This window comes from Coturnix japonica, chromosome 3, assembly GCF_054131305.1.
Source record: "Coturnix japonica strain WE chromosome 3, WE-NBRP24, whole genome shotgun sequence".
In the NCBI taxonomy this organism is placed as follows: Eukaryota; Metazoa; Chordata; class Aves; order Galliformes; family Phasianidae; genus Coturnix; species Coturnix japonica.
Window position 1 is genome coordinate 103999406 of NC_140665.1, and position 14677 is coordinate 104014082.

General features: G+C 42.0%; 1 long non-coding RNA gene across 1 annotated transcript; it reads left to right on the forward strand.

The window, feature by feature from the left end:
- Positions 1-9583: 9583 nt before the first annotated feature.
- Positions 9584-14067, forward strand: LOC146761618 (uncharacterized). Its single transcript, XR_014944321.1, has 2 exons — positions 9584-9637; positions 13802-14067. It is a non-coding gene; the product is annotated as an uncharacterized LOC146761618 (long non-coding RNA).
- The last annotated feature ends 610 nt before the right edge of the window (positions 14068-14677 follow it).

The following is a 14677-nucleotide window of genomic DNA, read 5'->3' on the forward strand; positions in this document are numbered from 1 at the left end:
TCTATGATTCTATGATGTGGAACCACCGATACACAAATACATAGTGAGCTTTTTAATTATCTCAGCCAACAGAACCAAACACCAATTTGGGTAATTTAATTTCCCATCATCTTCATCATTAGATACCCAAAAATCACTTGGAAAATATTTTGAGTTTTAAGAAATTCCTTAAAAAAAAAAAAGAAGAAGAAGAAGAAGAAAGTGCTTATAGCAGAGAGCCGAAGCTGCCAAATGACCTAAAAGGCCTAAAGTTGGTGGGAAGAGTACCAGGCCATAAGAAGTAAAGCAGGTAACTGGGGAGACCTTACTCACTCTGCCTTTCACTGTACCACCATTTTCACAGAACAATGAATCCTTTGGAAATTGTGTCTTTCTATTATGCATCAACAGGAAAGTTAAGGAGCGTTTTGATCAGTAATATGTCTCAGTGGTGCACTCAGAGAGCAGCTAAAAGCTTCTTTGAACAGTAAAAATGCAAAGTTAAGCACCAAGTACAGAATTTTTCCCGCAATACGAGGCTTTTCTGCAAACCGAAGCCCAAAGCCGAACTCTAATGCTGCCTCGTGCCAAGTCATATGCACATACACATGCACTGAAATAAAGAACTGGGGCACCAACTACCACTGCTATCTCTAGAACCCTTACTGGAGTTTTACAAATTTGTGGCTAACTCATTTCTGGAATAGTTTTTGGAATAAGACCTGGACATTCATTCCTGTCAAAGGTTGCCTGTTTGAATATAAGCTGGTTTCCACTACCCTAACACTGAAGAAAATAAGCAGGATGAAGAGGCAGATATGCTGAGTGATACTAGTGGTGAAAAGTAAAGTTCTGTCCATGTAGAAGTGAATGCATATTTTATACTGGCTTAAATGGAGCCAGAATTTCCTGGACATGAGGAAGATACTTATTAAACTTCTTCCTGAAATGGAAATACTCTCCTGGTATCCTCAGGGATAGTGTTCCCTCTGGAAAACTCTCAGGACTCAGCAGTAGTGAGCAGGTTGTACAGTAAATCAAGGAAAAAAGGGAAGCGCATTGCTCAGACTTTATACAATCCATGCAAAATATATAAATTTCAGCTGTGGAAGCTATAGAGATAAAAGCAGGCATGCAAATGCAGTCTTTATTCTGTATATATGATGCAGATGGGGGAAGCAGCATAGGATGGGATAAAATACACCTGATTTCAACATCTGCACTAGCTGTTCTTGTGTTGTGCTCCTAACTGGTGTGATAAGGAACAAATACCAATACCGCCCAAAATCCTCAATAAAAAAGCAGCTTAGGGCACCTGCATTGTTACTGCTAGAAGATAACCTTTATACTTTGGGTCACATCTTTCATTTTCAGCAGTGCTGAAGGACTAAGGGGTATGAAGCAATAGCGGAGCAGGTTTATGTCTACCTGTGTTCTTCACATCACTCCTGTATTCAGCTAATTCTTTGTTTCTCCTTCACATGGACAGGCACATTGAAGAAAGAACAAAAGCAAATGAGTTAACTGTAAGTTTCAATTGATACAATGGTGTGGCTTTCAGACTCCTGTAGAAATTTCATATAGAAATGCAACTGGCTTCAGTAGTGGGAAAATCTCACCTATGTCCATATCTAAAGCACGCTTGGTGAAGGCTTCCAAGTACATCACCCCTTCTTCAATTAATTGATGTAACTGAGGGGGAAAAACAATAAGTTCCTCTTCAAAGCTGCCTCTATTTTAAACTTTAAGATGTGCATTTTAAAGCAGATTATATTTAAGTGTAAGTTTATTGTAATTTATTGTACTCTTGTGTGTTTTGTTCGTAAGGCATTTATTTAATACTTTAATGCCTTGGTGTCTTAACAAGCTTAAAAAATTAGCAGGCTCCATGCCCTAGTTCCATTTACGGGATGTAATGCTGTAATTCTAAAGCAGGAATTGTCACAGAAGATTTCATACAGTTTTAAATGAGCAAATAAGTACAATAAGAGGGGAGATCAGAGAAGTACAGTAGGAGATGGGTGACTGGTAGAAGTAATTGATGCCAAGGAGTGAAATCTGAAAGGTTCTTCAGAAACACTGGCGTGATACTTCAAAGTTTCAAGTCCCCAAAGGGGATGAAGAGCTGGAAAAACAACCCACATAACTCCAGACTGACCTTTCTAGAGAGCTGCAGCAATTGAATTCTGCTCTTGGACATCACAGGTGCTCTAGAACAAACCAATGCCTTTGAAGGATCCCTCAATGAATTCTTGAAACAAAGATAAACCGACATGAAAATCTGGACATGGGAAATCAACCTGAGGATTTGCTGAAATAATGCATCTGTCTCTGGAGGTTTCTTTTCACTGATGAAGAGAAATGAAATTCTCACATAAAAATGCCTATGGCAGACCTGAGTCCTTTTGACCAGCAGTTGAACTGGGTCATTTCAAATATTACTAGACTTCATGTGTGGCGGTTTCACACTCATGGATAACTAAAATTCAGCACATGATTCTTCCACTCATCCTCCTCAAAGGAATAGGGAAAGCATGATGGGAAAGATGGCAAAATAGGAAACAGCATCTGGATGAGGAGCTATGAGATGTGGTTTAGTGGCTTGTGGTAGCAAATGTAATGGGAGGACGGTTGTATTAGATGATCTGGTAGGTCCTTTCCTATCGTGTGATTCTATGATTCTATAAAATAGCTTATTGGTTGATAAAAAGACCAGGAGACCATGCATCATGGGAAAAACAGACACAGTACAGGGAAAATAACAAACTGTTTTGCCTATTTCAAGCAGACTAAAGCAGTTACAAACTGAAAGACACCTTCCTTCCCGCCCACTCTCTTGTTTTAGATCTTGGTGTTCTCTCAAACCCTCATAAACCAAGCAGAGCTTTTCCCTTACTCAGATTATTACAAGAATGGACACATCCTCACCTTGTAACTCTGAACAGTACTACATAATACCATACCACTACTAAATTATCTTAATCCCACAGTCAGGCTGTCGCCTCCATGCTGCCATTTGGACAGCTCAGTAGTACAAACCATCACACCCACTACCCAAGATTGTGCCCTGAAGCCTTTTTATTTTCTGGTATAAATATGCATCATAGTCCATCTCTATCATCCCATATTCTTATTGCTGTGCTGCTTGTTCAAGGCTGCATATTTACCTTAGAGTTTCTGGCAAGTACTGGAAAGGGGGAAATGTGTCTGTTTTCTTTTTATGTGTTGTGCTGTAAAAGAAAATAAAGTTGTAAAGCTGCCACAGCTTGCTGAAGGAGCGTGTCGATAGCTGGCTCATTGTCAGCAAAACTCTCTTCCTGGTTTCAATTAAAGAAAAAGATGACTGTGTTCCAAATGTAATATTTTTTTTTAGAATTTCATAAGCAGCCTCAAATTCCACGATAGTCGTAACATTTACTTCCCTTATTCTGATATTCCAGTACATTTCATTCCACAATAAATTCTTTAGTTGTTTTACTTTCACCCTGTCTGAGTGAGTTCCACTGTACAGTTCAGCTGTGCCTGTCCATAAAATGGAAATACTCTTTCCTTCAAAACATGTGTGATATTAAATTAACCTTTAATTAAATACTAATCCACCTTTTCTGAGAGTCCTGTCATCAAGAATTACTCATAACCAGTTATCAAAAGATCAAATGTGATCTACATACTATGAGCTTCCTGGGCAAAAACTTATATCTGATTTTGTAGATGCAGATGTGTGAAAATGCAGGCTGTGTGCTGAGCTTCATAACTGTTATCACAAATTGTTGGGACTGGAATTCCATTCCTGCAGTAAGTAAAATTCTATCGCTATTGCAGTAAATAAAATTAGATACCATTTCTCTACTGGTGGTTGAATTGCCATCCCTGGTTGTGTTAAGAACCGTTTGGATGTGGTACTCAGGGATATGATTTAGTGTAGGGTTGTTAGAGTCAGGGTACTGGCTAGGCTGCGGTTGGACTTGATGATCTTCAAGGTCTTTTCCAACCTGGGTAATTCTATGATCCTATGATTCTACTGGAGAAGCAGCATAAGCTAATTTTTTCTTTACCTGACTGCATGAAGGATTTCCTTGGAGTAATGTAACATATTCTGCTCTCTTTCTTATTTGAAGGTTTTCTAATTATTTTTTCCTAAAACACTTGTATCATAATTTTCTTTTACTTCCTCAGTATTTATTTCTCCGGGACCCAGAAGATCCAACAGGAATTTGAATCAAGATCTCTCATCGTTACTTTAGGCATTAAATAACTTAACTCAGCTCTTATATCTCACTGACATTCAAGAAGCACAAAGCTTTTAGAAATCCTATCATCTAATTTTAATTACAGACAATAAAAACACAGAGCGCTGTAGGAAGTGGACCCACATTACCAAGTAGGTCAGATGCAAAGTCAGCAATGGCACCTGGATCTTCTGTATTCCATGGAATTAGTTCAACGTGGTGCATGCTTCTGATGGTCTGATATAAATGTTCCCTTCATTATATACCAGAGCTATATACCGTATATATACCATCCATCACAAGAAGTTGATTTCCCCAGGATCTTCCAAAAAAACCTATTTACCTGTGAAGTCACAAAATCCACTTTTTGTTGGTTGTATTATGTCTTCATAGTAACTGTCACTGAAATAGCCTAAAAACTGGCAAGTTTTGATTATGCGGCATAGCTGAAATGATCCTGTTCTGAATATCCTGTTTTTATTCTGGTTGTCTTAAAAAAGATTAATTTCAAAGGCTAGAACTAAATTAAAGATAACTTTTCAATTGCATTTTTAGCTACACAGTGTTATTCAGCTCACTGAAAGCTAATTCCAAAATGGCACAGTGTCTATACAGTTAATTGCACTTTGCTCACAAATACTGGATTAATTGTCCATATCAAATGGCATTGTCACATTCAATTATGTAAAATATAAAGCATCACTAATTCATTCTATGAACCGATTTCTCTTGAACGTGAGAAATGCCATTTCTGGACCAACTGCAAAGCAGGCACATCTGCTAAAGTCAACAGTGTCATTTTGTAGACACTTTATTATTCCTTCTTACTAAAGAGTAGAGACTATCTGAGCATTTGATGGCTAGAAATAAACAGAGCAAATCACCAGTCCTCTTGCTTCTAAGAAGATATTGAAAGAAAGATGTTGAAATTCAAATGCATGCATTACAGAGAGAGGCAAATGTTGAACTGTCTGTGCTGATGGCTCTGTATGGGTCAGGAGCTGATTAGGAGGAAGGACAAGGCAATGAAGACTTTGTGCATGACTAGGACTGGCACAGCCCATAATTTTTCCCCCAGTCTGGTTCTTCTTAAGGTAAGGAAGGAAGGCTTCTCTATGTGGATCTCACTGCACTGAAACTGCACATCCTAAAGAAAGCACCAGCTCAAAGAGTGCTTGAGGCTGCCAGCATCTTTTAGGAGCAACTAAAGCAAATCCTCCAGGCACTCTGGGTGTGGGGCAAATGGCCACGCTCTAGAAGTTGATGGAGCTTCCTCAGACCCACAGTCGTTTGGCTCCCCTTATCTTGATGGTACTTGGCAGCACTGGGCACCTTCGGGTTTCTCAGAGGGCCTCCAGACATCCTGCAGTGATCGTGGCCATGGTCCTCAGGCAATGGAGAAGCACACAAAGTAGCATGATGTGCAGACTGCTGCCACTATGAGCTGCCTCGTTTAACTGTGCTCAAGAATGTTCACACATTTAATTCAGGACTAATAAATACAACAAAGAACATGGAGCATAACCTGGGATCCCATCACGATTCTGTCCCTCTGCAGCCATACATATTTTGGGGGTGCTGGGGAAGGAGTTGTTTTCCTGCATATGAAGTTGTTAACACTCACTTGTTTGGGTACTTCTGCTGGAAAGAGGAGTTTTGTTGAGCCCAGCAGGAAGGAGCTCATATGCTCCATCAGCATTGAACACAATAACCACCATGGTTCTTATATAAAAGGCTTTGTTTTGGCTATTCAAATGGAAAATGAGTCAGCTGTCTGTACCCAAAAGAAGAATTCAGGTGTCCAAATCTAAATACTTTGCTATCTATCCTTGTATCGTGATTGGATTAGCACAGGCCAGGGACTACACCTGAACAGGGAGTCAGAAGCGTTATCCACGTGAGTGCAATAGAACGGTCTCCAGATGATTCACAAGGTATGTCTGTAGCTGTAGGCATTGGGCTTGTCCCAGAATGGTCACTCTTACTTGTACAAGTCCAGAGAACCATGAAAAATAGGGGTGAAGCAGTTTCTTAAGTATGTGTTACCTACTTCATATTTCTTCTAAGGCAAGATCACCTACACCATTCCACAGCTGACCATCTAACCTATCATTATTACTCAGCTGTGCAATAGACAGTATTTCTGCTATTCATCCAGCATAAGCTTTGCATGCAGGATGAATGGCACCTGAAAGGAATCCTGCAGTGGTGCTGAACTGATTTGAATTGCTTCTTTCAATCTGTTCACCTGTGGGCAATCTCATCCATGCTCTCACATGCATGTTTTTTTCACAGATTTCACATGATGAAGCTTTGAAACAGTACAAGGAATAGGGAGATAGTGGATGCTGGAGGTAAAGGTAGAAAAGAATAAGGTACTTCCCACTAAACTAAGAAGAACTCCAGTTAAACAAATCTTGTAGCTGTATACTTGGAAAAATAAGGTCCTTTCAAGATACAACATCTGCTGCAGCTGCCTTTACTTGCAGTAAGATGCAGTGTACGAAACAGTCGTGAAACCTGCCATGTTTCATTCCAGTGCTGCTGTGTTAGACCAGCAGTGATTTGTCCTTGCAGGCCCTGTAACCTGTATCTGCTTTCCAGCAAGTGCTTTTCAAGACAGCTTCATTTTCAGGGTCAAAACCACCTTCAAATGCAAAGGGCTCCATTCTGAGGATGCCGAGCTGGAATTGAGAGCATGGGCTTCAATGTGCTTTTATTTATTTATTTGTTATAGAAAGGAATTCAATTGACGTGTTCCTATAGAAAGTTTATGTTACTTCCTGTATTTTGTCATTAAAAGACAGTGGCAGCAGCAGTCCTGAGCATAGAGTTAATGCACCACCTCAAAATAAATCAATAGATATGATGGTTTGTAAATCATTTCCTCACCCAGACAGATGTCATAGATTAGCACTGTCTTCATCATTAAACTCTTACAATATCCTTTATCAGCTCGTGCTTCAGCTTTGGTGCCTTCATTTAACACATGCACTGCAGTGGGACCAAGCTAGCCGAATATTCTTTGTGTTGAGATGCAAAGTGCTCTGTAATATACATTCAGAAGACATTCGTTTGCCTGTCTCAGCAGGATTACAGGAGAATGAAACCGAAACAAATGAATACAGGATTAGGATTAATTTACTCATAATTATCCTACTGTTTAACCCACCATTGACTGGCACATGAATTAAGATGTGACCATACTCTGATACACATTTCAGCTCAGCCATATTGCCGTGGTACTCAGTTTTCTCCAAGCAGACTGTCATTCTCTGAAGTCCTTTTTAAGAGGAGCTGCAGCCTCCCGTGTCTTTCTGAAGTTCATCCTTGCTTTTCCAGGGACAAACGCTGGACCAGGGGAAGGTTCGACCAACATCTGCTGCAGAGAGAGCGTGCCATCGTGTGGCGATTCCACCTCACCACAGCAGTGAGGTTTTTCACCACCATATCTGATGTAACCCTAATTGTACAGCGAGGGAAGAGCCTCCAGATCCCTCTAATTTCCCCTCTTCCTCTAATCTGCTTAAAGACATCTCAAGACATTTTACGTGTCTCTAGTATTACTCCATCTTAACCAGAGATTTTGCAGTCCTCCACAGCAAAAAGAGCATATGGAGTTAGAAGCTCTGGTGCTACCGTGCACATGTGACTTTGCCATCCCCCAGAATGGCTGCGACTGCATCACCCCCACAGTTCTCCAGCCAGTTCTCCAGGTCTCATTTCAAACACCACTGCTGTGTGAAACATAGCACAGGTGAGGTGATTTTCACTTTGAAGACTCATGTTTGTGCAGTCAAAAGTGCTAAATCTGTGAGTCTTAATCGTCATGTTCTGAAACATATTTTCCTTTTGACTCCAGAAAGGACCTGATGTCACTTTGCAAATCATAGTTTTTGGGGCATTTTACCCCATCTTACCTTCCTTCAGAAAAGTGAACAATGGCCCCACAATCAGCACCTGTACTTAGGAGAATCTCCTAGAACTGGTGAACATAGAATTACCCAGGTTGGAAAAGACCTTGAAGATCAAGTCCAACCTCAGCCTAACCAGTACCCTAACTCTAACAACCCTCCACCAAATCATATCCCTGAGTACCACATCCAAACGGCTCTTAAACACAACCAGGGATGGCGATTCAACCACCTCCCTGGGGAGCCTATTCCAGTACCTAACTACCTTTGGACTTTCAGTCCCTTGGACTTTATGAAATTCACAGGTTTTGTGACAATTTACATGGTATTATCCATTTTTTCAAGCCTTTGCACATAAATGTTGTTGCTGTCTCATGCACTGATATTTCATCAAACTTGAGTTACCAGCGGTAACTGCATCATCTTCTATTCATTTTCTAAGTTCCTCTTTTGTACCGACCATTGCCTGGGCACATCAGTAGTTGTATGCATCAGCATGTACTGATGAAGGTTAAAGAAAATCCCTTTAGTGTAATTTTTAAGCTCTTCATACAAATCAACAGATTTAATTGTATCTTTCAGGGGCACCAAAGAAGCCGTTTCTTCAATGACGTTATATTCATTATCAATACCTCTAATGATAATGGCAAGTGGAGTCATATCTGTAGCATCAATACTTTCATCTATTGCCAAAGGGTAAAATTTGAAGTTAGCAGCTTTACTCTCCAGTTTCTTTCGACAGATGTTCCTGTTCCTCCAGCTCAGCTGCCCGGTCTGGTGAGACAAACTGATTTCAGAAAGAACTGTTTTATTTAATCAGGACACATTATATTGGCCGTGCTGGAAGTTAAGCTGAGCACTACACTGTTTGTCAGCACTGCTCTGTGCCCACCCTGTGCAGAAGGACAGGCCAGGTCTGGTGCATGGCAGGCAGTGAGGGGTGCAGGCTGCAGTGTGAGCACCGGGCTGTGCGTGGGATGTCAGCCTTAAGGGTGACCTTATTGAACACTTCCTTGCCTGACGTATCTCCTTAATCTCCAGACAGATTGTTTTAAATCTAATCCTTTAGCCACTAAGATATTGATTGCAGGCAGCCTCCAAGGAAGTAATTGGATCTATCTTATGCCTCTCAGAGACTTCTCTCCCCTACTTCTAACTCAATGTGCACCTATTCTCATTTCCCTCTAGTCCATCTCCACATCCGTCCCATACCTCCACATGATGGCACTTCTCAGGGGAGAAGAAACCCAAAGGCTGTACGCTATTTCCTTCCTCCCTCTAGATGGCGCCATGAGCTTTCCCTGGGTGGACTATGACTGCAAAACTCAAGGCTGTGGTGTGGAGGGACACAGAGAGACTGCACCCAAAAGAGGCTGCATTGCCTGATGGCTGATGGAGGACATGGATGAGCGGGTGCCCTTTTCTGTTGTAAGATCTTTGATCTCCTTTTTCACTGTGTTTTGCTTTTGACTTGCGGAATCAAACTCTATAATCCAGAGATGGGTTATAAAGCAGGTATGTTTATTCCAGCGTTGCGCAGCGCCGGGTGCAAGGGGGATAGCTCCTCCAAACTTGCACACCGTAAAGAGAAAAGTGTGTTACAGATATAGGTTAAGCTAATACATAATCAATAGTCTCCTCCTCAGTTTGATTACATATTCATTACATTCCCTATGGCCCCGTTCCCCGCGACCCCATTCCCTCATTCCCCCTGACCCCATTCCCTGCGACCCTTGCCGTTGTTTTGGGGTGAAATTCTTCTTCTGTTTTCTTCTTGGTGTTATCTGCTGTTATTGTTCTCCCATGTCGGCATCATCTTGCCCGGGGGGGGGGATCTAATCCTTCTTGTCAGAGGTCTCCGGACAGTTTCTTCTTATCTTTATTGCCCTCTTCTCTGGCTTTATTTTGACTAAGTGTCTGCAATTCCCCCTTTCCCTGCACTTTTAAATGTACAGTTACCCTTTGTCTTGGTTTCTGTGAAGTCCCCCTTTCCCTTTCTATAGCACAGTGTTACCTTACCACCATTTTGAGGCTTTGCTCACTCTTCAATTCCCCCCTTTTCTTCAATCTAGCAGGCTTTTACCTGCTAGATTCTTAATGGGTCTCAAAATACTCCTTCCAGTACCTTGGTACAGACACAAAAGACATCTTATAACAACACAAGTAAAACACACCAAGAGTAGCAAGGTGATGCAGGCTAAGAAAAGCTGTTTTAGTCATCCTAAATTTGGCAACTAGTAAGTTTATCCCATGATCCAGAGAAAACTATTCCCCAATCGGTGTTATCCCTGCCTACTCCATGTTGCAATGCATCTTTGGATAAACAGGATATCTCCTTTTGGATTGTCCATCAGGCATCTGCAGCAGCATCCTCAATTGTTTCTAAGGTTACAGAAATTTTCATACAGTGGTACCCCCCTTTTCTTGGGAGTTCTGTGAACTCAATTTGCCGTTGTTGCCCTGGAAGGCCCTCTCCTGTGAGGCCCACTTGTGCCCTGTTCCTGGTACTGGGACTGTACTTTGTAGTGTTGGTTTGCCCAATATATTCTCTTATCTTCCCTTATAACCAATTTCCATAAAATACTAAAGGGTATAATAATGTGTCCATTTGGGCATGCACACATCTGTCAGCTTGCTCTCTTCCTTTCTAAATTATTAATTGGACTCCTGTTTTCTTTAGAATATTTTACAGGTTTTGACTTGGCTTCAGAGATTTTAAGTTTACCGTCTGGAATTGAAGCCCTCTTCAACTGCCTGTTCTGCCACCTGATCTATCATCTTATTTTCTGTTTCCTGTACAGTGTTACATTTCTGATGTCTTTTACAACATATAATAACCATTGGTAGATTTAAATCTGTTTTCCTTGTGTGTGAGCAATCCTTGCTCTTTTCAGATAGTACTATGAGCGTGTGGCACATATTTAGCATCTGTCCATATGATTAAAGCTCTTGTCAAGGCAGTTATTTCAGTCTTCTGAGGGGAAGTCCCCACAGCTGGTGGTTGTGCTTCGGTTACCTGGTCAGTAGCAGTTACTGCATGTCCTGCCTTACAGTCTCCTTGTCTCATAAAACTGCAGTTGCTGGTAAACCAGGCGTCTTCTGCATCTTCTAAGGGTTCGTCCTTCAGGTTCGACTGACTGGCTGGAATGTGCAGCTTCAGTTGATTTAAAGCAGTCATGTAATAGTGGTTCTCCGGGAGTTCCGCTAAGGAAAGATACTGGGTTGACAATATTAGTCACAATTATTTCTACATCACCCTGCTCTACCAGGATGGCCTGGTATTTCAGGAATCTTTGGGGTGAGAGCCAATGAACTAATGTCCCCCTTTTGCCTCCAATACAGTAAACACTGTATGAGATATTAAAACTGGTGTCCTTTGGCCCAGTGTAGATTTATGGGCTTCTTGAATATTGAGCACTAGTGCAGCCACTGCCCTCAGGCACCCTGGCCATCCCTTACTCACTTCAAGCTGTTTGAGGTTTACCATCAGTCCGTAGCTGTGTATCCATGGTCAGCACCCTCCTGTCATTCCTGGGAACGTATGGAGTTCCTTGGCAGTTTGCAGCTCGGGGCTTAGCAGATGGCTTCTTTCTTGGCAGTCCTTAAGGTTCAAAGTCCAGCTGTAATTTCTGAGTTATTTGTGCTTTCTGTAAACCAAGAAACTCAGCAAACTCTCAGTCTATTCTACACAGTCCTTTTGTCGCTGTGGCATCCACATGCTCCAGTAAAGTTCCACCCTAGGATGGAGGATCCCAGGTCTCAGGCTCACAAGTTGACCGGTTCTCAAAAATCATTAAGCTGTTCTCACAACCCTGGGTAACACTGTCCAGGTTAACTGAGTCTTTTCTCCCTTTATTAGGGCTTTCCTATTCAAAGGCAAATAACCTTAGGCTTCCTTTAGCCAAACCAGGCAGAAGAGACATCCCTCAAATCCAGAAGGTAAACTCCACCTAGTCATTCCTTAACTTGGTTGATAAAGTGCATAGATTTTCCATCACTGAGTGTATCCATTCAACAATTCTATTACTTGTCCTCATGTCTTCTACCAAACTACCGAAAATTTAGCAAATTGGCAAAACTGGAGTTTTGTACTTGGATTCCCATTCAATTAGTAATTCAAACTCAAAAAAATTATCTATTATTTCTTTTATCCTTCTACAGTCACATATCCTCAAAGGGCATCACTTTACCCTGAGTGGGTGAGCTCTTGCTTTTAACTTAATTTTTGGCCCTGATGCCCACACCCCTAAGTGTGTCTTATTTGAGATTGCTGTGGCTCCTGGGGGTATAACATTGTTTTTCCCAGTTTGTGTTAATAGTCAGACTTACAATTCTTAATCAGCCAATATTGTTTGACCCTTAGCTCCAGTTTTATTAAATTTCTTGCCAGGGTAACCTGACAGGTACAAGAATTCCTGTATTCCTACTTGTTTTCTTAGCTTATATTTAATTAATTCCAAAAGTAAGCCTTTTCTTGTTGGGCAGTAGCACCTACTAATGTTACAAAACCATCTATGGGTAGTAAGAAGCTCCCATATCCATCAGAAAATGAACTACTTTATCCTGCTTCTTTAGCTGCAGTTTCATCGGTGTATCTGCTAGGGTAAACTTCCCAAGTTCTCATTGTTCAGTTCTGCAATCAGAGACAATTCCTTCTCACTCAGCTTGGTCGGATTTCTCTACCAGTGTCCCACTGCAGTTTGTACACTGCTTTCATTCCAGCGGAGCAGAGCCCTCCCTGGGCTCTTCAAGCCTCCCTCCCCTTTCCTCGTGGGGGATCTCTGGGTCCTATGGCCCTACTCTAGCACCACAACAGTAACAGCTGTTATTATTCTCAATTTCCTGAACATCTCTGATTCTCAATCAGGTGTTTGTTTTGTTTTCTGTTGTTGTTGTTGTTTGTTTGTTTTCTTCTTATTGTACTCCTCTCTTCAGACCTGACATCCCTGTTTTTATCTTTGCCTTCCTCAACCTGTGTCCTTCCCAAACTTTTTCGCTTTCCAAACTCTAATCATTACATTTCACCTCCTCTCCAGAGCCATCCAGTGCTGCCCAGATTTCAGATTTCCCACATCTCTGCACATGAAGGCTATTCTCACTTCCAATGCCCTGTCCTCTCCACCTCCCCCTTTGCAGTTTACAGCAGCAGTCTCTGACCCTGGCTCCCTCTCCCACTCTGAGAGTTCTGATTGCAGGGGAACGGTGCGGGGGGGTTGTTCTCATGCCAGCACAGATAAACTCACTTTCTCTTTAACCCTTTTTCCTCTGTACACTATTCCACTATTTGTACCCTCAGTTACACTTCCACATACCCTCAACTATACTTCCGTATGCCATTAACAACTACACTTTCTTATACCAGCAAAACAGTTTGTCCCATTCCCTTCAAAACCCACAAATCAAGCAACACAGTTCTTCAGTTTCCATAAACACCCTTACTACCTTATAACTTTCCCTTAGCAATCCATATCGTTCAGTTATAAACCTCTCGCCACAGAGCCAGCACTGACTGACCCACCTCCCTTACACCTCTTCGCAGGCAGAACACAGTATCACATAAATGGCTTGATACTCATTCCACACAGACATCCCTCTATATGTTCATTGTCCCTGTCCTCTAGCTTATACATCAACAACCACTGATTACAATATTTAATCAGAATTTTTTTTTCGGCTCAGGGTTCCTCCTGGTTCCCCAGCGATATCTCGCCAATGTGCCAGTATACACGTCAGGGGTGAGCGCGCAGGGACCTCTTTGCTCTGTGATTTTCCCATCGTAACTTAATATAAACCACCGTATTCTTTTATAAGTAAAACCACTTCTGACACAACAGCATTGTTATGACTTATGACCACATACTTTACAACAACCAGTAATTAATAATACAAAATAAACATGTATTAAAACAAAGACAAACAAGTATTGGAGACAACTTTCGCTTCGTCCGTCCCCGGCCGTTTCCCTCGCGGGAGGACGGAACCGCGGGTCGGGACTCCGCACTCGCCCCGCAGCTGTGCTGCGTCTCACTCACACCACACTCACACGACAATTCAAACAAAATTACAATATATCATTTGTTAAGCTTAACCAAAGATGTTAAGAACACCGGTGCTAGTTGTTGACTTAGGCCACCTATATAGACAGCGCTGTACGATACCAATTATCCCAGGATTACCCAAATCACCCTGTACCAGAGAAAGCAGACAAGCTCTGCCCAATTAGCAATCACCTGAATGTGAGCAATAGCTCTTTTACCATGCGTACGACTTACTGGCCCCTTTGTAGGCACTCCCTAGGGAGTCCTAACCCAGCCGGCAACCTAACCTAACCCGTGAGCTCACATCCCTGGGGGGGAGCACGCCGACTCCACTGTGCCCTGCGTAGGACGTCTCCTCACGACTTACGGGTCCCCCATTTCACATACCTGGTCCGCCGATAGATGGTTCTTGTCTGCTCCTGCAGTGATCAGATGAGGGAGGGGAGTCCTTCCGAGAAATCTCGGGGCGCGCCAAAGGCGTCCCCCTTCTCAGCTGGTCCTGCAGCCGAACAGAGAG